Source organism: Sus scrofa, chromosome 2 (assembly GCF_000003025.6).
Source record: "Sus scrofa isolate TJ Tabasco breed Duroc chromosome 2, Sscrofa11.1, whole genome shotgun sequence".
NCBI lineage: Eukaryota > Metazoa > Chordata > Mammalia > Artiodactyla > Suidae > Sus > Sus scrofa.
In genome coordinates, this window is record NC_010444.4 from 123774905 (window position 1) to 123799371 (window position 24467).

General features: G+C 37.4%; 1 long non-coding RNA gene across 1 annotated transcript in view; it reads right to left on the reverse strand.

The window, feature by feature from the left end:
- Positions 2859 to 24467, reverse strand: part of LOC110259452 — a 37657-nt gene continuing 16048 nt past the window's right edge. The window contains exons 2-3 of the long non-coding RNA XR_002341863.1: positions 5425 to 5558; positions 2859 to 3383 (exon numbers count right to left, since the gene is read on the reverse strand). This is a non-coding gene — a long non-coding RNA (uncharacterized LOC110259452). The remainder of the gene's footprint in view (positions 3384 to 5424; positions 5559 to 24467) is intronic.

Sequence of the window (24467 nt, forward strand, 5' to 3'; positions counted from 1 at the left end):
ATTCTGCAGAAATATGGTTACCTTATTGTTTTTCCTGTTAACTTCATATTATACACAGCAAAAATATTTCTCTACTTTTCTTTACCATTACTCTGTTAAAGGTCAGTTCATTTATGTTTGCCTCATGAAAAGAACTTGTACAGGCACCTGGCTTTCTAAGGATTTACATTTTTCACTAAAGGCACATGTTTCCTGGGCATATTTTCACACCATAAATTAAGCAGATTTACCTTTCATCACAATTTTCTTTCTTCCTTGATGAATAAGTATGGCTTTGGCAGAATAATTTCATGAATCTTTTTTTCCCTTGTTTTTAGCTAGGGCAAATACAGATAGGAAGCTTCAAAGTAGCAGAAATCATGCTCATTTTATTCAGTATTTATACTGAGCACCCATCACAATGGCTAGCACAGGCTAGGTGCCCAAATGCTATTTATTCAATGAATGAATGATCTAGTGTGTTATAATAATCATAGATTTAAGGCACAGTCATATCCTAGCCTTTGATACTTTTGACACTTTGATGCTTTTACAACTTCTGTTTTCTAAGTAAGAATGGTCTTTTACTTAAACCACTTCACAAGATTTACTTTCTATTCCATTCTGGGTAAAGAAACAAGATTACATATGGATAAGGATGTGGAATGGTTTGCTAGCTCATTGCTTAGCTAATGTGATTCACATTCTTGACTCAGCAAATTGTTACATTCCGTGAACATTCACAATCATTCAACAGTGAGATACACCTTTAGGTTTGCAAAGCCTCTAATATAGGTATTTACTGTGAATACTGGAAGTACTTTATTAAAGGTTCTTTGGGCACAGGTTGGAAGGGTAATAGCAGAAACTAACTAATTTTAATGTTACATAATAAAAGGTAACTTTTGCCTGTGACACGAGGATTCAATGGGAGCTACACACACAAACAAAGGTCCTATACTGAAATGGAAAAAAAAAAAAGGCAGCTTTTTTTTTTTTTTTTTTTTTCTTTAATGTTCATCCGTGTAGCATATGATAGAAAGTTCCTGGGCTGGGGATTGAATCCAAGCCATAGCTATGACTAACGCTGCAGTTGTGGCAATGCCAGATCCTTTAATCCATTGTGTTGGGCTGGGGATCAAACCCGTGCCTCTGTAGCTACCTGAGCTGCTGCAGTCAGATTCTTAATCTACTGTGCCATGGCAAGAATTCTGGGCACATTTTTTTTTTTTTTAAACTCTTGGTCTTCTCTCAAGGACCATGACCAAGGACAAGTGCATTAAATGATCCAAGGAAGAAAAAGAAAGGATTTGCAAATTCTTGCCTTGATTCCCATTTCTCCTTGAGAAAGACTTAAGGGTGGTGCTATCTCAATAGGACAACTCAGAAAATGTAAGATATATCTACTGGTCTAGGTGAGAGGCTGTTGCTGTCAGCTGGTGGCAGCAGAGCAAAGAAAGCCTTCAGAGGACTCTTGGAAGTATAACCTCCTCCTGGTAACAGCTGTGCAAAGAATGTGTTCTTTCCATACACCAGGGATAGACCTCACAGGAAAGACAGAATTGGTGAAGCCATTTGCAGTTCTGCCCAAGAGAACCTCTCTGAAATCTCAAGTATCCCAAGAAGGAATTTCGTGTGGTATTAATTACCTGGATCCCTGGGAACCTAGGGGTTGCAGAGGAAAGGCTACTAAAAATGGGTATTCATCACATTGCAGGAATCGGAGCCAGAGGGATTAGCATGAGGTGAGAGAAGTATTCCTCAGGAAAGTTTACAAAGAGATAGGTCAGCTCTGCACATCTGTCATTGAGAAGGGCCCGTTGCCATATACCTACACTTCCTGTATGACTCCTCTTGACCCCAAGCCCCCTTTTCCACCTGGATTCGACCCTGGAGATGTCAGAAACTGAAGTTAGCAAAGAAGACACGGTGAAGGCAGCTCTTTTGTCCCTTTTCTGTTTGCCCATTTCTGTTTCCCTCTAATCTTAAAAGAACCGGATTATAGAAATTAGATTACTAGATATTCTAACCGAACCCCAGACTTACGCTCTTCTGAATGCATACCATGCCTTGCCTAAACTGTTCTTTTCCTAGAAAAAAAGGAGAATGAAGAATTAAGCAGTTAAAAAATGACTGGTACTCTGCCGCTAACAGCTCTCTTAGCAATCCTGCAGGCAGATCATGCAGGCAAGATTATATTTGGATCCTGCCAGTTTGCTCTCAATGTAGAATGATGCAGAACCCAACCTGCTGCCTCCATGAGTCACTGAGATTCTTTCCCCTTTAAAGATTGTCATGTCTGAGCAGAATCTTCAGAGTTGATCTTGGACATGAGTCCACTTTTCCCCAGATTGGTGGCTTTTCTGATTAAAGCAACTTTTTTTTCTACTGACATTTGTCTCTCTTGAGCAATGAGTAGCCAAACCTCAGTTCAGTAACAATAGTAAGTAGAGAAAGAAAGATGACATGCCTCCTTAACTTCCCCTTTCCAGTGCAAGTTGCACCTTTCAGTAGTAGTCTGAGAGGAAAGTTGAGTTGGGATTATTATCTAGACTTGGATAATTTAGAGAACTGGGGCAGTTTTTGGATTTTAAAGTAACTGGAGGAGATTCTATATTTTATTTATTTAATTATTTATTTTTTTGTCTTCTATAGGGCCATACCTGTGGCATATGGAGGTTCCCAGGCTAGGGGTCTAATTGGAGCTGTAGCTGCTGGCCTATGCCAGAGCCACAGCAACATGGGATCTGAGCCATTTCTGTGACCTACACCACAGCTCATGGCAATGCTGGATTTTTAACCCGCTGAGTGAGGCCAGGGATCAAACCCGCAACCTCATGGTTCCTAGTCGGATTTGTTAACCATTGTGCTATGACAGGAACTGCAAGATGCTGTATTTTAAATGAGAACAAAAATTTATGGGGTTTACTAGAGAAAGAATTTCATTCAAGGGCAAGAAAAAAATTTTCTTTCACTGAATAAATTGTAAAGGAACAATTGGAGACACGTAAAGTTGCAATTTGATTACATCCCACAAGGTAGGCTAGGTCAATTTATCTGTTATACTAGTTTAAGTAGAAAGGGAGAATTTATTAAAACAGTTTCTTATCAGAACTCAGTGTCAGGAGCAATAGATGAATCTCACACAGGGGATTACTGAGAATTGTAAAGCCATTATAACCTCATTTTCTCTCTCCCGAATCATCTGTTTTTCTTTGCATCTCACCTTTAGTTTCTTCTCACTATGGATCAGCTTTCTCTGTTTTTCCATGTGACAGCTGCAGGCAATTATAAATGTCCTTTCAGGTCAGCACCAAAGAAATTAACTGATACTTCTGGGTTTCATTCCAAATTTCTGGTAGGTACAGAATTCTCTAGGCTTATCTTGACTTGTGTAACTACTCCTGTGGGTACAAGAGTATTGTGATTGTGATGTGACTGCAGGGCCCCATGACTACGGGAGAGCAAAAATTCTTTGAAAATAAGGGTGCATGTTGGCCAGGAATCCCATCCTTGTTTACCACAAAAGTCTGTGATATAGAGGCCAGGAAGAATGCTGGGAGCTCAGGTATTGGCAGTTTATCTGGGGCATAAAAGTATTGGGTTTTGCAGATTGAAATGATCTTAGAATTTCAGTGCTTTTAGGTATATGTGTTTTATAGTCTATTCTGCTAGTTGAACATCTTAAACTTCCTACGAAGTGTACTTACTCTGTATTTCAGATAGGTCTGGGATTTCTGGGAGAGGGGATCATACCTACTCATAATTATTTGCGAAAATTCACACAGATTTGCATGGACTGATGCATTAAACAATCAATTTGATGATAATGCTTCATTTTCTTAGAGTCTTGTTTTCTCACTTGTAAATATTTTGAGCTAAGGAGGCAGATTTGGGACTTTAGGAGGGCTGGTGTGATTAGAGTTCTAAGGGAAAAATACTGGAGAGGAGAGAGCTGCAGAGAGTGAGATGGAGAGACAGAGAGAACTCCAAACGTCTTTGAGAGTCTGGGATCTTCAGCTGACTTCTCAAAGCTGGGTAGAGGAATGACCAAAGGGAGTCAAAATACTCCCCCCAACTGCTGAGGACAGAGAGGGCCAGGCATTGCTGGAATTCCCATCAGCCACATGGGGGTGGGTGTTGTGTGGGGTACTCAGAAGGGCATTTATTGCTTCATTAGTGAGGCAAAATTACCTCCAAAGACTGCTGTCATTCCTTGTAACAAATTTAAAATAAATCCTTACAAAGATCAAACATTTTAGGAGTTCCTGTCATGGCTCAGCAGTTAACGAATCCAGCTAGTATCCATGAGGACTCAGGGGTTTAATCCCTGGCCTTACTCAGTGGGTTAAGGATTTGGCGTTGCCGTAACAGACGTGGCTTGGATCCGGCATTGCTGTGGCTGTACTGTAAGCCGGTAGCTGCAGCTTTGATTCTGTCCCTAGCCTGGGAACTTCCGTATGCCAGGGTACAGCCCTAAAAAGACAGAAAAAAAAAAAAAATCAAACATTTTAAAGTAATTTAATTGCATCCCAGAATAGAGATCAGGAAATCCTTTAAAAAAAAAATTGGCACATGATAAGATAATATTTGCAACCCTACTTTGTCCCTCATTTTGATGATTGTGTACCCCTGGTTTCTGAAGTATTCTGAAGGAAAAATATTCTCCCCCATAGTTTTTAAATTGGCTGGTCAAATAATTAAAATGACATAGGCAGATTAACAAGATAAAATGAAATTTATTCTGTATATATGCGGACCTCACATAAGCGTGAAGAACTTCAAAGACAGCAAGGCAAGATGAAGTATAAGCATCATTCTGTCCTAGGGAGAGAAGGTAGGGGTTTGGGGCTTCAAAGGCAGGTAAAGTGATTCATAGGAAGAAGAAAAGAAAATGTTTGGTAAATAAATATTTGCTGGACCATCTAGAGACAATGGGACACAGAGAGGACTTTGATCAAATGGGCTTTGCTGCATTCCTGTCTACCACACCTAGTCCATTTTTTTACTATAATTATCTATGGTGCACCTCTTTCTTGGCTTAGGTCTTCTAGCTCAATTATTTTTAGGCACTTAGGGGGAAGTTTAAAGGTTTTTCCTAAGTCTTTTGGACCTTGCTTGTTTTCTGCTTAAAATAACCCACATGCCAGACTAGAACATTGCGGGATGGCCAGCTCTGAATTCCATTAATTGCATGTATTATGTTAGAATTACATAATTCATTTCACTGTCCAGTAGGTCAATACAGCATCTCCTACAATTATCCCTGTATTAATGAAAATAGCTACCAGTAAGTTTCTCACCATTTCTGGTACTTCTTTCACCAACACATTCCTCATTGCTTCAGTAAACAGTATTGCCTTCAGGCCCTTCCATGGAGCACAGATGGTCAGTGACTAGGTTCCCCACCCCCCAAAGTATTAGAATGTCCCTCCGACACATTACCTCCTGGATCATTTTGTTTCCTTTCTCACATTTCTTGTTCTCTCAGTGGGGGCCACTGCTGTTTCGAGGATCCAAGAGCTGTCTTAGCAATGTGTTAGCACCATATCCCAGGGTTCTCACCTGATTATTATCTCCTGTGTCAAGAGAGAATGTCAAGAGAGGTTGATCAACTCTCCCTTACCCAACTTCATGCTCCTTGACCCAGTACCCTCAGGATCCAGCCCCATACATATACTCCTGGTTCTCCTGAGTCACATGTGCCAGGTCCTGCATCTCTGTTCTCCCTTAGCAGGCCTAGAACTTTCTTGACTGGGGTACACAGTGCTTTGGTCTTAATTGTAAGTCTTGTAGCTAGGAGTGGCTGTAGGGTAGACTCGTACAAGGCTCTGCATCATCTAACACCAAGGGCAGAATACCAAGCTTGGAGAAGAGCAAATCTCTTCTACAGTGCTAGATGGATCCGAGGGGTCATGATTCTCAAGAATTTCAACCCAGGTGTCTCCTTTCCAAGTCTCAGGGCTCACCTTGCATGGCTCACCTGCTGGGGTTGGGAATTCAGTATCTCTTTTCTGGACCCCTGCTTTCCTTACAATTCAGTGTTGAGCCCAATCTTAAGCTTTTTCTACCCTCTGGCTGCATTAGATGAGAATCTCTTTACATGCTTCCAAGGAAGCCCTTTGACTTTTGCATTTAGTTTTAAATGATAAATCCCTTTCAGATTATCCTTGAATTTCTACAGCACATTAGTAGTAGTCAACAGAAGCTGTCAGATTCTATAATTCTTATCATTATTTTTTCCCTAATACTCTCAAGTACCTAAGACACTGCACCTGCCAGTGCTTTCTGACACACAACTGTCTCATCTCAGTTAACCACAGGTAAAACTTTTAATAATCACACCACTGCAGCATGCCAGGAATTGTCAGTACTCTAGATACCACCAATGAAGCAAGCCTTATCATCAGCTCCCCTCAATTCCATTTTTCTAATTTGCTTTCTAGGACCACCTGTTGAGTTCCCCGGGACACAGACCTGAGATAAAGATGTGCTGGCAGGAGGCTTTTGGGGCATGTGCTTGGACATGATACCTATAAGGGAGTGAGAGAAGCAGGATTGGGCTTGGGAGAAGTTTTGCTCTCCTGTAGTTTCAGCAGGCTTCAGTTGAATCCTTAAGTTGTTTTAGACCTAGTATGATCTTTCAGAGTTGCCCCATATGGTGGCCAGAGGGCTGAGCCCTTGTATCTCTGCATTGGTTGGTAGCTGGAGGCTACTTTATTCTTAGGAAGAAGTGTTATCTTCCCCCTGTACCTGAGGTTAATTCATTGAGAGGGACTCAGCTGTAAGCCATCTGCAGCTGGCCCACCCCCTAGCTGAGAATAAAGCTGTGAAATCTGAGCTTTGGTCTTGAGAGCGAGATCTGGGCAGTGTACGCCAGGAATCACTCGAAACGCGTACATACTTTTACAATTTATGGGCCGTTTCACCTCATATTACTTTTAGTCCCAAAGGAGAACAAATTAAACATGGAGTTATTTAAATATCCTTGAAAGAACCTTAAACTTGCATCTCGTCTGCTGTATGCAGGATTTAGATCAAGAATCAGAGATACAGGTAAGATCTTTGCTCAGGGGAACAGCAGCTATTGCTGCGGCCTAGAGTTCTGGTCTTCTGCTTTCACCTCAGTTTTCCTTTTACTCTTGGGATCTTTCAAGTTTAGAGAACTCTATTATTGCACATTGTGTCACATAGTTAAAATTTTTAGAATCTGGTCCCTACTGCAGTATACCATAGATATTAGTGCAGTGATTGCTGTTTGCCTTTCAAGACAATTTGTTCTTTCCCTCTCATTTTCTAGAGACACTGTTGCTTTTTTGTAGGACCAGGATATTAAACAGGTTAAAATTGTAAGCTCTAGGAGGAAATTGGTAGTCACATGTGAGCTATTGTACTTTTCTTCTCGAAAATTATCTCGGGTTGTTTTTTTTTGTTTGTTTTTTTTTTTTTCTTCTGAGTTAACAAGAATCACCAGGCTAAAAGTGAAGATTCAATTCTGTTCTTTTGAAATGTATTGTTTTTTGGACTATCTCCACGTTGGGCCCTGAGCATGCTCCTCCCATAGGTCTTCCCTTTCTTCATCTAAAAGGCTGTTTTGAATCTACCCACTCTCAACAACAGGCAGTTTTTCCAAGAACTGGGAAAGCTTCTGGTCTTTGGCCTCTGTGATTGTCCTTCCTAATATTAATTTAATATTTTCCAAAACAAAGAATCTCTTGAAATGCAGTGTTTACTTTGAGGTTTATGTGTTTCCAGAACTAAGTGTTTTCAGTTTGATGATTAAGTTCCATAGTCTCTTACTGAGCATTTAGAATGTGCTAAGTATTAGGCTATACAAAAATGTTCAGGATAAATGATTTTTGCTCTTAAGGAACTTGGTTTAATGGGGATTAGATAAAGACTGAGAGGAATAACTTTGCTGTTAAGGAATGTGTTTCCCAAAGTTGTGCACAGGTCTGTGGGCTCACAGAGGAAGCTGAAGAATAACTTTGTTGTAATTCAGACAGTAGAAAGCCATGGTGTTGTTTTCAGAAGGCTGCAGTTAACACCCTTAGGAAGTGGTCAACTAGTTCTCCTAATTAGTATGCTAAGCAGGAATGATTTATAATGCTAGCTAGCAAATACTGTGGACCATGAAGGAAATGGATACAGAAGGTGAATTTCTGTGCATTACTGTAGAATCAGGGAGCAGAAGATTGAGCAGACACATGACTGAGATAAGCTTTCGGTGGTGAGGAGAAGCAAACTTTTGAAAAAATAACACCTCCTTTGGATGGAGACCCACTTGAGCTGTGGGAATCATCTGAAAGTGAGAAGGGAAGCCTGGGAATGAAGCAAAAACAGGCCAGCCCTGCTTAGTTTAATGTGACATGTTTCTGAAAAATATGTTATGTAACATTACCCAAATCACCTTTGTATTGAGAATAAATGCTAATGTCAAAGTTATTACTATTCCATGTTCAGTATGCATTTCTATAGAGACAGCTTTTCATTAGGATTATGATGTAGTTTGCTCGTCAAATAGACCCGTAAAATATGCTGCTATTACAGTATTCACATTTATGTTTGGATTAGTATCAAATGTCACCTCCACTTCCCAGGAAATCCCCAAATGTAACATTTTGTGTTTTAAAATGAAATAGTTTTTTAGAATGCATTATACATAGCATTGTATAAGGAGTTACATTTGCTTTTGTCAGAGCAGCTAATTTACTGCAACTTACTTTTATAGTGGGAATGTAGGGTGAGTAACAAAAAGGTGAGAGTGATATTGATGTCTGCATTTTGCCATGTAGCTGGTCCTTGCATTTGAACTTATCTTCATTATTTGTTTATGTTTCCCTAGCTTTTTTCTTTTTTTTTAAGTATTCTAAAGAATGATTGAATGCCTACCTCTCTGCTAGATTTCCAAATTGTTCACATTTTTGGGCTTTTACTTTGTACATGCACAGTTTGTCCTGTTCTCTTTCTCTCATTTTCTCACAGTATCATTATGGACTCACAGATTTTTTTACAAAAATTGAGTATGTTTTCCATTATTGTCATTATTTTTACTATAAATATATGAGTGATTTTTAAAAAAATTGTTATTTAATTATTTATTTAAAAATTTTATTGGAGTATAGTTGACTTAGAAATTTGTGTTAATATTGGGTATACAGCAAAGTAAATCAGTTATACATATACATATATCCATCTTTTTTAGTAGTTATTTCCCCAATACAGTTTTTTTTCTACTGTACAACATGGTGACCCACTTACACATACATGTACACATTCTATTTTCTCACAGTATCATGCTCCATTGTAAGTGACTAGACATAGTTCACAGTGCTACACAGCAGGATCTCATTGCTAATCCATTCTGAAAGCAATAGTTTGTATCTATTAACCCCAAGCTCCCAATCTACCCCACTACCTCCCCCTCCCCTTGGCAACCACAGGTTTATTCTCCAAGTCCATGATTTTCTTTTTTGTGGAAATGAAAAAGTGTATATATATATATATTATATATATATATTATATTTATATATATTATATATATATACATTATATATATTATATATATATTATATATATATTATATATACATTATATATATTATATATAATATATACATTATATATTATATATATTATATATATTATATATATAATATATATATTATATATATATATAATATATATATATATGAATTAAAGAGCTGTAATACAACCTGTATATGTGAATACTTAACTATTTCAAAAGACTTCTAGCATTTTATGCATTATTATCTTAAAAGATCAGTGAAAATTGGTTAAAATAAATCTGGCATATTTGATAGAGCATAGGATACCATGGAGTATTGGGGTTACATAGGACCTTAGAAATCATTTTATTCTGTTCTTCCCAAGCATTTGTGCCCAGATACAATACTATTTAGGTTGCATGAAATCAGTTTATATCTCTGTGGCTTAATCTGAAGCTACTGTAAGTAGGAAATTGTACCATAAGCTACCAATGAAATCATATTTATCTTCTAAATCTAAATTTTTCTTTATTCTTGATTACACACCAACTTTTGTTGAATATAACATTTAAAATATATTAAATATGAAAATGAACTCAAGTATAAGTATATAGATATTCATTACAGCAGGTCTGCAACAGTGAAAGACTGGAAACAACTTGGATGCCATTCAATAAAGAATAGGTTAAATGGGAGTTCCTATAGTGGCTCAGTGGGTAACGAATCCCACTAGGAACCATGAGGTTGTGGGTTCGATCCCTGGCCTTGCTCAGTAGGTTAAGGATCTGGCGTTGCCGTGAGCTGTGGTGTAGGTTGCAGACATGGCTCGGATCCTGCATTGCTGTGGCTCTGGCGTAGGCCACTGGCTACAGCTTGGATTTGATCCCTAGCCTGGGAACCTCCATATGCTGCGGGAGCGACCCTAGAAAAGGCAAAAAAGACAAAAAAAAAAAAAAAAAAAAAAAAGGATAGGTTAAATGAACTAGCTTTACCATGGAATAGGTTAAATGAACTATAGCTTTACTGTGGAATAATCTGTAGCTTTCCGCAAATGAAGCGAAGTTTCATGTGGATTGATTTCCAGGAGGTATTGTGTAAAAAAGATAAGTTTTGGAATTATCTTTGTACAGTGGCTCTCATTTGTATAAAATATGTTATTCATTCACGAAATTCGTACAAAAATGTGTTTCGAATATCTGCTATGCATAGGATTATTCTAGATATTTGGACTATAACAGTGAATGAAACAAGGTATTCTCATGGAATTTTCTAGTAAAAGACAGATTATATATATATGTGTATATGTATATACACATATATATATATTTGTGTGTACCTACATATGTATATGTATATACATATGAAAACATATATAAAATTATATCCTGAGGTGTTAGGTAGTATTAAGGAAAATAAAGCAAGTTAAGTATGACAGAGACAAACTGGGAGTATGTCTGCTTTTCCTCGTAGGAGTCAGATATAACGAGACATTTGAGAACAGAGGCCTCAAGATGAGTAGGAACAGATTGGAGGGGTTAAGGAGAGGAATACTATCTCTAGTTTTATTATTTTGAGTTTTGAGTCCTGTAGATACTTTAATGAAAATGAAATTAAATTACACTAAATTAAAAAACCCTAAAATTAAATGGAAACACATATAAATGAACCTAATCTGTTATGAAATTGGTGACACAACCACAAAAAGTCAATACTCAAGTAACTTTAAACAAGCCTTTGTAGAAAGCATTCAAAGGGCAGAGTGGCAATAAAATCTTAAACTTTACTTAGCAGGTTTGTTGTAGGTATTGCTGTTGGAATTCAAAACTGTTTTATGTATGTTAGATAAAGAAAAGTGAGTTAATATACTGACCCTTTTGGGAATCAGATTGTCACTGTGAGAGAAGACATTACAAAAATGATACTGTAGTATATGAAGAAGGATCAATGTTAGGGTGTGGTGCTGTACCGTTTTTGTGAGCCTTGAAGCTTACCCTATTGTGTAGAATGTCTAAGAAAAATAAGAGATACAAAATTAGGTACAGAGCCCCCCAAAAAGCCTATTATCTCCACGTGGATCTTGATCTGATCAGGTGCCATTGAGTTTGACTTGAAAGCATGGGTATGTTTTTTTGCTCTGTAAATGGAAAAGGTCTAGAAATAAGAGTACTCTTAGAGCAATGAGTACCCCTAGTGCTCTGAATTTGTTTGCTAAATTCATTCACCAAGAGAAAGAAATGAGGGTCTTTGGCAAAATCATTGCTCCAGGTCTACGTAGGAAAAGTACAAGGAGATCCGATCCCATCTTCTTCTAGTCACAAGAAGGTACTCCGAGACTAAGGAGACCACATCAGGATGCCACAGAGGATAGCTGCATAAGCTTTTTGTGTGACTTTGCTATCTATGTTCACAAACTTACATGCTAATACAAGGTCAGTTTTCCCCAAGCAATGTCTCATTCAACAATCTTTATCAGAGGGCACTGACATTTTGATGGCCAATTACACTTGGGGTCTGAGTTAGATCAAACTGGAAGGAGTTAAGACATTCTCACAGGGCGAAGGGCCCAAAGCTATTAAGTAGGGATAGGGTTGTAGGTGCCTCATTGCAAATCTCGCCCTGCTTTTCAGAGCCCATAGTGGGTGCAATTGTTTCTTTATGAATATCTTGATTGGCTCTTTGATAGCTTTTTCTTGGCCAAGGGGAAAACACAACAAGGTTTATTCTTCTCAATCAATTGCGCCTTCTGCTTTTCTGGTTTTTTCTGTCGACTGAAAAAACAGACAACCTGAGAGTTAAGAGTTAAGTTTTATTTGGGGTGAAATTAGGACTTAAGCCCAGGAAACAGCATCTCAGGTAGCCCCAAGAAACTGCTCTGAGACAGTGAGTGAGGAGCTAGGATGTGTAGGAGTTTTTGCCACAAAGGGCAGGGGAGCAGGAACGAAAGAGGCCTGGGCTCACTGAAACCTTTCCTTTGATATGCACGTCAGCTATCTGGGCCAGTATCCTGAGTTTTCATAGCCTGCGGGACTCCCTGGCTCTCACCCTTGGAGGTGACTGCATTTACAGCTGACTATGACATTCTTTATCCTTAATTACACCAGGTTGAAATACCACCCAAGGAGGAAAAGAGGGAATATCAGGATATGATAAAGGTGAGGGAGAGGTACATGCAGCATACACACATTTTACAAAAATTTGTTGGTGATCTCATGAAACACATATAAATGAACCTAATCTGTTATGAAATTGGTGACACAACCACACAAGGTAAATATTCAAGTAACTTTAAACAAGCCTTTGTAGAAAGCATTCAAAGGGCAGAATGGCAATAAAATCTTAAACTTTACTTAGCAGGTTTGTTGTAGGTATTGCTGTTGGAATTCAAAACTATTTTACGTATGTTAAATACAAGTCACAAGGAACAGACATCACCATGAAGGATTTTAGTGTTTTTCTAGATATGAGGAGATGCAAGAATTGAGCACATAAAATCTTCCCCTAAAATTGTCTATGTGAAGGCTTGTTCTTGCAGTTTTCCCAGTGCACAGAGTGCCTCACTCCTGGTCTCCACCTGAGCTCCACTCAGGGGGTGCTGCAGGTTGGTAGCTATAGCGGCTCATGTTTTACTCCATGTATAGGCTGATGGAAAGTGCCAAACTTCAGTTCACATGTCCATATCTAATGAAATTAATCTATTTATTGGTTTCCCTTGCATAAAATTAAAATGGCTAGCTGGCATATAATATCTTTAAATTATTCTTTGACATTTCCTAAATTTATTTTAAATTCATGAAACCTATTATATCCGAAAACCAGTCGAACCAGAGAAAATAGGTCCTTTTTACAAATTTTTAATTAAAGATGCTACAGGAACAATAATCACCATCTTTCTTATAAGGATCTTTTTTGAGAGTTAATGATTAGCTGGGTTAATAACCTTAAAATTTTAGGGCCATCAGTTTTCCCACGTACTCATTAATCCTTCCAAAATGCCCAAGATGGAAATAATTAGCATTTAAATAAAAGCAGAAATAGTGAGACCCAATAGGATATTGGCGAGATGTCAGAGACAGTATTTAGAGTGAAAATTATGAGAAAATACTGAATGTATGTGATGAATTGGTTGGCCTATAAAAAGAACTGAAAGCAAGTAATTACTAGAGTAAAAGGAAGAGGGGAACAGAAAATAGCAGAGGTTGTCCAAAGGAATAATGACTGGGTAGTTCAGTATCATTCAGAGTGGGTAAAAAAAAAAAAAGCTCACTTGAAATGATAATGGGAAATAGTAGTTTAAATATAATCCTGGTGGAAATTTCACCCAGGTTTGAATATTCTGTACAACTTTTAAATACTATATGTAATTGAAAATTGGCCTTAGAAAAAGGCAGTGTTAACCCCTAAATGGGCCAATAGATTAGGGAGTAAATAAAGGATAAGATTGTGAAGAATGATGCTACCATGGAGCTTGATTGTTGTTAGAGCCTCATTTTTATTTGCCTGATGGGAAATTAATACAAAAATTTTTCTTGTGTAGTGGACCAGAAAGAAAATAGATACATATACTATTGAAAACTCAGAGAAATGAAGGAAAATTCATAATAAACTTGCATTCCCTAAATCTAACCCATTATTTCATGTGGAAATGAAAATATAAGCATGCTGCTGCTTCCCAGGAAGGCACACCTCATAATGTAGACTAAAATTGCATTTACAGTGGATCAACGTTTTGTGAAATTTGAAAACAAATTCTTTAGCTGGTTTAACTGAGACTGGTCCTGTCATTAAGAATATGGAAATAATTTGGCAAAGTCTGTAGAAATTCTTATTTTTTTTTTTTAAATGAAAACTATTGGAGAGCCGGTGAGACAGCTATTTGATTTGGAGTTTAAGAAAATTGGGTCTAGAATATAAAGAAAGCCAGAAGGGCAATTAATATGTATAGACTGAATATGGTTACACAATTGCTCTGAGTCACTCTTAGCACTTAAACGATTACCAACAGAGGACGATGCATTTGAAATTCACTCCATGTTACTCTGGAAAAATGTTTTGAGGCAGACCATAAATCTTGCGCGTGTTTAACGTAAGCATGGGTTCTTTTGTTTTTTATTTTTTGGCATCACCTTAGTCATTCTTAAGTTCCCAAATCATAGAGTCAGGGTTGGAAGGACATCTAGAAATGTCAAATAAATTACTTCTCTGCATCAATTTACGTACCTTTTGTGTAAACATTTCCAGGAACAAAACATTTTACAACTCCCTCAAGAAGACTGTTAAGTCATTCCAGTGTTTATAGGCTCTCACATTTAGGGGTTCTGCTCTATATGAGCTGTATATTTACCCTCTTTCTTCTGTTTCCTGCCTTCTCTCCCACTTCATCCAGCATCTTATTTTTTGGATAGTGTTTTTCTTTATTCAAGTAAATTTGTTCTTCTACATTCTGCAACTCTATTGCATGTTTTATCGAGTGTCCCAGTGCCATATTTGTTTTTCGTGTATTTCTTTTCAGCATCCCTAGATCTTTTATATGTTCTCATAAATCCTCAGTAAGTTTACTTTATTTTGGATTGAGAGCAAATCAACCAAAATATTATAAAATAAGCTGGGAGGAAAATGAGGGATTTGAAAATGTGACTATCTAGCAGGGTATTTTCACCAACTGCAGAATTTAAAGACATTCTTGCAGGCTTAGAAGAACCTCAGTGGGGATGACTGCCAACCTCTCTCTTAGGTTTACTTACCCAGCAAAATTGTTGGGGATGTTTGCTGGCCAACACTATTAGCATACATAAAGCTCTCTGTTGGAAAGTTTACAGAATCAATTAGAGTTCAGAATTTTTTTTTTTTTTTTCAAGTGTGGTTGAGGGACTCATTTAATGAATTGCAATTCAGGATGTTTCTATTCTTGCAGGGTATGCCTGTAAAATATTAGCAGGTGGCACATTAAGGCCATTGGAGATTGTGCTCTTAAAGAGGCATTTATTTAGGGGTATATATTCCATCTAGTAGATTACCACATCAGTTTAGAAATTGTACTGTGTCCCAAATCCTAACTTTTATAAGCTTTACAACATTTTCTCAGGAATGTTCTTCACTTTTTAATATAGAATCGTTATGTAAATTGATAGACAATCAATCCAATAGTTCTTTTGTGAGCTAAATTCTTCATTCATTTATATGGATAATGCTACAAGAGCCCTGTTGAGTTTTCACCATCAAGGCAGTCCCTTGATTTGCTCAGCATAAGTGGATATTTTTGTGTTGAGGAGCACAGTTATTCCAAAAGTCTCTGTTCCTGATAAATATAAAATTATATTATAAAAAATCCTACGTATTCATCAATTTGGGATAATTTAAAACATTTTAAAAAGCAGTATTTTAATGTACAAATTGTTATTAACAGAACTTCGGTAGCCTATTTATTTTGAAAGAGATTTACTATATACAGGATGTATTCAGTAAAGTATTAATGTCTATCAGACAAGAATTTTATTGTAGAAGTAATGCAGAGGGACAGATGACAACTTTGAATGACTCAGGAATAGGGGTGTTGGAAATTTGGCAAGAGAGCTTAAACACACTGGACAAGGGTTTGGGAAACAGGTGAATGAATCAAGAGGCTAATTAAGAATTCTTTATAGCTGAAGAAATAAATATATTGTTAAATTAGAGCTTGACAGTAAGTTGCCATGGCAGATAACTGAATAAAGGCCATTCCCTTTCTTCTGAAAGTGTGCAGAAGTGTTTGTGTGTATGTTATGTGTGTGTGTTCTGTTCTATGGAATCATGAATTAGCAAATTGAGGTATGGACAGTGAGTGCCCTGTTTACAGCTAAGTTAAACGAGAATTGTCTTTTCCTTACTGTCAATTCATAGAATCTTTTCTGGAGCCTAAAGCTGCAGCCTGTTATTATTTCTGTCCTTTGTCCTTAAAAGCCTGTTTTCCAGGTAAGAAGTCAACCAACTTTTTCTGTAAAAGATCAGATAATAAGTATGTTTTGTTTTCTAGGCCACATGGTCTCCATTGCAATCACTCAAATTTGTTGCTATAGCTTGAAAAGAGGCATAGACAATACAGAGGCAAATGGAAATGAATGTGTTCCAATAAAACTTTGCTTTCAAAATCAGGTGGCAGGTGGGGTCTTGACCATGACTTCTACTTCACTTTGTTCCAGATTTCTGATTACGACTCATTAGGCAGCTTTGTCTTTCCTAGAGGTCCTTAGATGATTTCAAATTCTGCTTTAAGAATGTTTGAAAAGGCATTTTTCTGTCCTTTTCAATCAAGCCCAGAGGAGCCATATTGCAGTAAGCGTCCTTTCAATGCCAACAGTGTCTATCACCTGGAGAGAATGAGTAAGGGACTACTTCTCTTCCGGAAGTGCTAGAATGACTCCCAGAGAAGGCTTGCAAGTTGTGGGAGAAAAGCAATGGCAGAAGGCTCGGCAAGCTTTCAGTCTAGCAACTCTCTGTGATTGCAGGCCTGGGTTTCCTGCATGCCGAAGGAGGATATTGGGACTAGACATTCTACAACTTCTCTACCAACTCTAAGATTTTAGAATGCTAAATTAAGGTTCTTGGCAAAGCTGATTCTGTAGGCAGTCTCAGATCTTCTCTTCACTTTTGAGCCATTTCCTCAGACAGAGCAAACAGCAGACACTGGTAACTTTTGAAAGGGAACATATTTCTTGTTTCTACCTTAGGAACTGATGAGAATGATCACATTTGGGGAGTTTGGAACTTGCCATACATTCACTGCTTATCTGCACATGACTCACATTGCCCTTGAAGATTCGCATGGACAGAATTAGGAGTGCTATTCTTTCAAAATTTGTGGCTAAAATACACATCTTTAAAAAAGAAAAACTGGCTTACATTTTTGATGTGATATCTCTCCTTTCTAAGAACCACCTTTCTTTTCACATTTTTATGTGTAAGATCAAAATGTGTCATGCAATTGCTGTCATTTAGGCAGCAATTGCAATGTATTTGTTACTACTCATATATAGGCATAAAATTTTGTGTGAATATGTAGATATCTATATATCTATATATTACTACTGATAGTAATGTATAACTTGGAAGAGAATCCTGAAGACAATAATGAGGCCCAGTTAAAAATTGCTGTTTCCCCAAGGATCTTGATGGCACAAAGGAATATTTTATATGGAAAATAATGACCTTAATGACTCTGAATTGATCAGTAACTTGGAATATTAATGTGAAGAAATTTTAGATGTAATTTATTATGTTTATATTTATTTTTACATAAACACCTGTGATTTTTTTCAAAAGTTATATCTGTTTAAATGAACTATCTTTGTAATATGATACTAATTACAAGTGAATAATATCATAATTCAACTACACCTCAAAAAATAATAAAAATTAAAAAATGCAAGTGACAAAAGGAATGACAAATTTAATTGTTAGAAGTATTTTTTTCTATAAGCGGTACATAAAATAATGGTGTGTTCTTAAAATTCATAGCATCTAAGATTTATAAATATGGTATTATTAAGTATGATGGGATATGTTTGATAAGTTAAAATATTATGAATAAAAAAGAATTGGGGGTAAATGATAGAAAAAGAGATTGCATTTTTCCTTACCACCTTGAGAGAGGTAAAGGATGAAAAAAAATAGAGATTTTGATGTACAGTTGTGAGTCAGAGATGAAAGAGCTAAGATTACCAGGGGATTGAAACAAAAACCCTTGAAGAACATTGATCTTGCCTGTCTTTTACTTCTGTGTCTCTAGCATCCAGAACAAAGCCTGGCAAAGTGCTGGCTGCCCATAATTTTTTGTTGAATGTGAGGTTTAAGTGGCTCCTCGAGCAAGATTTGTACATGGGAGAAGCTGAGACTATGTAGAGCTTCAGCAATAGCCTTGGTCACAAATTAAATCTTCCTTTGGCTTTGAGGGTCAAGAATGTTTATAAAAGCTATTCTTAAACCTGATCTCTGATTTCGTTAGACAAAGACACATGGGTCAGTAGCACTGATACTCAGAATTACAGATGTTTGTACTGAAATGGAGGCCTTGATACAAGATGAGAATTTGATGAGAATGAAGCCTGCGTTATCATTGAACTTAAAAAAAAAAAAAAAAAAAAAAAAAACCAAAAAAACTCAGCTTTTAAGATCTTGGCAAAGCACTTTCTAGTAGTATTCCTTGATGAAACTATCCTTAAAGCATTAGCCTGAGAGAAGAAACCAAAAGCCAAGTTTATCAGTTTCTATACCAAGTTTGATGGAAGCAGATGCCAACTGCACAAAATTCTTGCAGAACTTGTTTCCATATGGTCTCCAGTATGTTTTGTTCCTGCAATTTTTAGTCTAGAATACTTTGGGAAGCTTAGGTGTCATCACCACCCAAGCACAACCAAATTCTTATAAAACTTAAAAAAGTGTCTTTTGAGCTGGAGAATGGATTTCTTTTTTAAAAAATAGATGTTAAGGTGTTAAAGATGAAAGTTTTGCTGGGTTGGCTATTTAGAATGTTAGTATATATGTATACGTCTTCACTTTCTTTAAGATCCTTCTAATGAAGCTATCTAAGATATCTGATAAATATATCTAATAAATATGAAGTTGTCAGATACTAATTCTAAATCAATGTTCTATTCTTTGACATAGTAACTCTAGGAATGAGTAAATATTATACAAGCCTATGTATTCAGAGTTTAGTTGAAGAAACGATGGCAATATATCTTAGGCTACTGTTGTGAATATATAAGGATAATAATTTTGTGGAGAAATTTTAAATGATAGAGAAATGCTAAGGAGCCAAAGATCATTGAGGGCAAGACAACTTTGTCAGAATTTTGGCAGACCAAGCTGGAAGGGTTGAGTATTCCTGTTAAATGAAATCTCAGAGATAGAAATAGTGTACCTTGATGCAAAAGAAGGCAAGTGTCTTGAACATAGTGGAGAGCAAGAATCTGAGAGTAGAGACAAATAGTTGAAAAAAACTAAAACCATTGATGGAGTGAGCATTCAACAAATAATGTTGGCATGCACACCATGTACTCTATCCAGTGCTGGTGAGTCAGTGGTGGATAAGGCAGATGTGTTATACTGCCCTCATGTGGCTTCCAGTTGGGTGTGGCAAACAAAAAAAACAAATGAGCAAATAAATTTAAGAAGCAACTTTGTGGTAAGTAATGGTAGTAGTAATGCTGCTAACAGATGAAGATACGAACTAGATGCAATAGCAGTGAATATCAGAGATAGGAGGGTATTGTTGGTAGAGTGGTTAGGGAAAACATTTCTAAGGAGGTGACTTTCAAGCCAGCATATAAAGGTTTAGAAGAATCCAGATAGGTGAGGGGGTGAGGATAGAACAGATAAGAAAAAAACTAGATTGATGGGTTCTAAAAGCTAGAAGAAATTTAAAGCCCAAAGCCAAGTAAGGAAGAAGGTAAATAGCATAAGATGAATTAGACAGATAGGACCCAGATCGTGTTGGACACTGAGGGGCAGAGCCGAGAAGTTTGATTTCATTCTTAGTACAATTAATAGAAATACTTTAAAAGTTTCAGGTAAGAATATTATCAAATGCGACATATTTTTATAGGATGATTCTGTTGCTTGTGTATATAGCAAATTGAGTAGTGGATCACTCATCACCATCACCAAGATACCACCTATATAGCACTTACTATGTGTCACAGAATATTCTGAGCACTTTATAAATACCCATTTAACCCTCATAACAACCCTATGAGGTACTATAATAATTATCCCCTTTTTTAGAGATAAACTTAGTAAGACACCAGGAGGTCAGTTACTTTGACCAAGTTTACAATGTTATTCGATGTCAAGACCAGGCCTTAAACAGAAGTGATCTGTGCTCTTCATCGCTATGCTGTCCTGTACGTAAAAACCAGAGAATAATGTAGGTGTGCTGTAGTCTGAGAGAGAGATGCTAGTCATTTTGAATTTGAGAGTAGAACAGATGGGACCTGGTGATGGGTTCAAGCTTAATTTAGAAGGAGTGCTGGCAACAGAAAAGGAGAAGTCAAGAATGGTGCCTAGATTTTTTAAGCTAGATTACAGAAAATAATATATGTCAGATAGACTTTGTCCTGATAAACAGGAAAATCACAGAACACTATAGTTTTGAAAAATATGATAGAATATGCTTGTTTAAGAAAAATAGCTTTGATAGTACTGGGAATACGGTATCAGAATTGCAAAATCTGAGAATCAGGGTAGTTTGCATAGATGCCTGCTTTAGTGACTCTTCTGTGAGAACCTGGGGGATTGGGCCAGGCAGATGGCCATAGGAATAGAAAGGAAAGCATGATCACGAAGAATATTTTAAGGAAAATTGTCTTTTAAAACTTATTGGAAATGAGAAATGAATCAGAAGTGTGTAACTGTGGAATCTTTAGTGCGACCTGGATAGAGAGTTTTAACGACTAGTTATTTCAATTCTGTTTCCAGGAGTTGTATAAACTGTTAACCAGAGCTGAATCTAGTTGCCTGGACCAACCACGTTGAAATTAGCGCCCCTACCTTTGAACATGTATCATGCGCAGAATTGAAATTCCACAACTGAAACTTGTATCTTGCTCATGACTTAGAAATAATTCATTTTTAAATTTAAAGGTCAACTTAATATTCACTGAAGTTTTTTTTTTTTTTTTTTTTTTTTTTTTTTTTTTTTTTTTAAGTCAATGAGGTGCCAGGGATATAATGATGACCAAAAAAAAAAAAAAAAAAAAAAAAAAAATCATGTAGTTTCTTTGTGCTTGGTATATTGGAATGCACAGACCCACAATGCAGAATGGAAAGAACATACATGAACAGGCTGAAAAACAACATTACTTTCCAAAGGTTTTCCTTAAATGTCAAGTCATCAAAGTAAAATATCCAGAGGCTTCATTTGGGGGGCGTAGGAATGGTTTTTACAGTAGCTTTTGTAAAAAGCCTCTTGAGATTTGTTCCTTTGCATTTTGAAGGAAATAATGGCAAAACATGACGTATAAAAATATCAAATGGCAACAAAAATAGAAGTGTTTGTTTTTCTTTATTTAACACATATTGAGTGCTAATTTTTTGTTTGTTACAAAGTACAGATAATTAAGCCTTGTTGTTGCCCTGCAGGGTTTGCTGTTTGCTGCAGATAGGATTAACATGCTTTTTCCATTTTTCACTCAGGCCTAGGCCATGCCAAGTTAGGAGCTGGAAAAACTGCTTTTTTTGAGGGGGACTTCAAATGTTGTTTAAAAGGAGACAGACGCAGAGGAAGCTGTAGGCAGCTAGGTGGAGTGAAATAAAACACATATGTTGGCCCATCCGATAGCTCTGTGAAATCTCAAGTGTGGGGAGGGGAGCGGGGGAGGGGAAAATCTGTCAATGAACCCATGATAAATGGTGTAGGAGTGGCCAGGCCCCAGTGGGGTGGCACCAGACAGTCAATTCTGTCTTGACTGGAAAACTTGGGAAAGTAGGCTGAACACCTCAGCTATAAACATAAGTGGCTCAAGAGCTAATGTCATGCCTTAGAGAAGAATGTGACACTGTGAAAAAGCTACATGAAGAGAAAGATTTGCTCCCTGCAGTAAATTGTAGTTGCCTAGGTAAAAAATGGTCAAGTCTTAGGCTGTCTCAACACTGGTAGACAATTGAAAAAAAGGAGGGTGTGCAATTATCAAATCAGAACTTCAAAGCTAGATGGCACCTTAAAGATCACCTTCCCATGAAAGGGAGAGAGTTCAGTGACACTGAACCAGTTTCCTAATGGCTGGTTTTACTAATTTTTTTTTTTTTTTTTGTCTTTTTGCTATTTCTTGGGCCGCTCCCGCGGCATATGGAGGTTCCCAGGCTAGGGGTTGAATCGGAGCTGTAGCCACCAGCCTACGCCAGAGCCTCAGCAACACGGGATCCGAGCCGCGTCTGCAACCTACACCACAGCTCACGGATCGTTAACCACTGAGCAAGGGCAGGGACCGAACCTGCAACCTCATGGTTCCTAGTCGGATTCGTTAACCACTGCGCCACGACGGGAACTCCCAGGTTTTACTAATTTGTGAAGTGGAGTCCTGATGCTGTTGGAACTCTACTACATTATGTCTGTGTGTTATAAACCATGTACATAGTAAATAGGAAAAATATGACTAGAGCAGACATTCAAGAAATGATAGATTTTGGCAATAGACTCCATGTACAGAGGGAAATAAATGAGTCAGAGTTGAGTCATTAACAGATTCTTTTTTTTTTTTTGGTCTTAGGCATTTATGAGACTCTGTAAGTGACTATGATTAACATTCATTTTACTGTTAAGAAACATATTGGTAAAATAATTTTCTCTCTTGGCCTTTTGTACTCTAACTTGCAAACATTCTGTAGCTAGAAAAGCAATCATTTGAGTTGGTTTTTAAAATTGTGTTCTATCATCTGTTATGCGCAAACACCAGATCATTTATTCCTCTTTTACCTTCTGATCCAGGCTGCCTCTGAATAAAAGATTGTGTTTTGTGTGAAGACCTTGGTCTGGCTCTTTAGTGCCATTCCCAGATCTCCTTGTCATTTTGATCAGCTATGTTTTGCTTGTGAGTGCCTTGTATAGGGAGTTGATATTCAGCAGCATGTTTCAAGAATCTTTATGTAGCTCTTATTTCACATGTACCATTGTAAAAAGGAGTCCAGGCACTTCTGTTTGCTCAAACCGACCTTGGCTGTACCCTCCAATGGATAGCTCAGGACTCTGACCCCAAGTCACCTACTTGTGAACACACTGGTGCATATGTGGCAAAAGGATGTTTTAGTTCCAAATAGAAATTGAATAAAAATAAATTGCAGTTTATTGACTAAAGAATCTAGTTTTGACAGCTTGCCTTCACTTCTGCTAAAGGTGTATTTAAAATGCACACATTTTAAAATCTGTCTTTTCCCTCACGAAACTCCAGTACCTACATATCTTATTCTTACAGATTTATAACATGCCTCACAGGGAAATAGAACAGTCCTATGGCAACTATTGGTGCCCAAGTGAGTATCCTGCCAAGACCTATCACCAGCCTAAAGGGATCAAGCCAATTATAAGATGCAGATGAGTTGCAACAAAACTTGTCTCTGAGATTTAGAAGCAAGGTCAACAGGTTCATGAGCCACCCTATGAATCTCATCAAACATCTTGCATTTGTGACATCTCAATGAATTTGAGCACTCGATCCTCTCAATTGGATTTCCTCCCTAATTTGCTGTGTATTTATGGAGGCAGAAGTGATAAATTTGCCAAGTAGCAGTAGCAGTGGGGTTCCTTGGAGCTCTCTCCAAATCTACCAGTGGAGAATATATCCAGTTTGATGATTATTTTGCAATATTTCTTAGACAAGAAATAAAAGAAACATGTCACTTGAGCTCTTCTAAGAGTCTCAGACTCAGGGCTGATCCTAAACTTGAGCTCAAAAAGGTTCAAACTTGTTCTCTTAGCCATGCTAAGGGATTTGGTTTGTCTACCTGCCACAGCGTCCAGCAATATTGAAACATTGTGTTTAAATACACTGACAAAGGACTTTCTCTGCCACCTTTGCAGAAAATTCTATAGGATCCCAGCAGGCTCAGCATGTGTATTTGTTCTGTCAGCAGTCTCATCACCACCGAAGGGATTGTTCTGTTCTTTTTGTTTTTATTCAACAAACATTTGAGTGTTCCTTCTCTGCCATTCGCTGTGATAGACTTGGTATGTAAATTGTTACTGTTGCATAATGCTAGATAAGCACTCTAATAAAATATGAACCAGCTGCAGTGGGCACAGAGAGAATCGAACAAGATTGTACAATTGTGAATTTGGAGTTTTGGAAAGGTGTAGTCCATTCAAGAAACTGCCCATAGTTCAGTGTGGATCAAATGGCCAGAGATAAGTTTACTGATTCTATGCCAAAATGCCAAACTATGAGGGTCTGCAAAACCACGTGAGGCAAACTCATGAATACCTCAGCCATTTCCTCTCAGTTTGCCTGAGTTC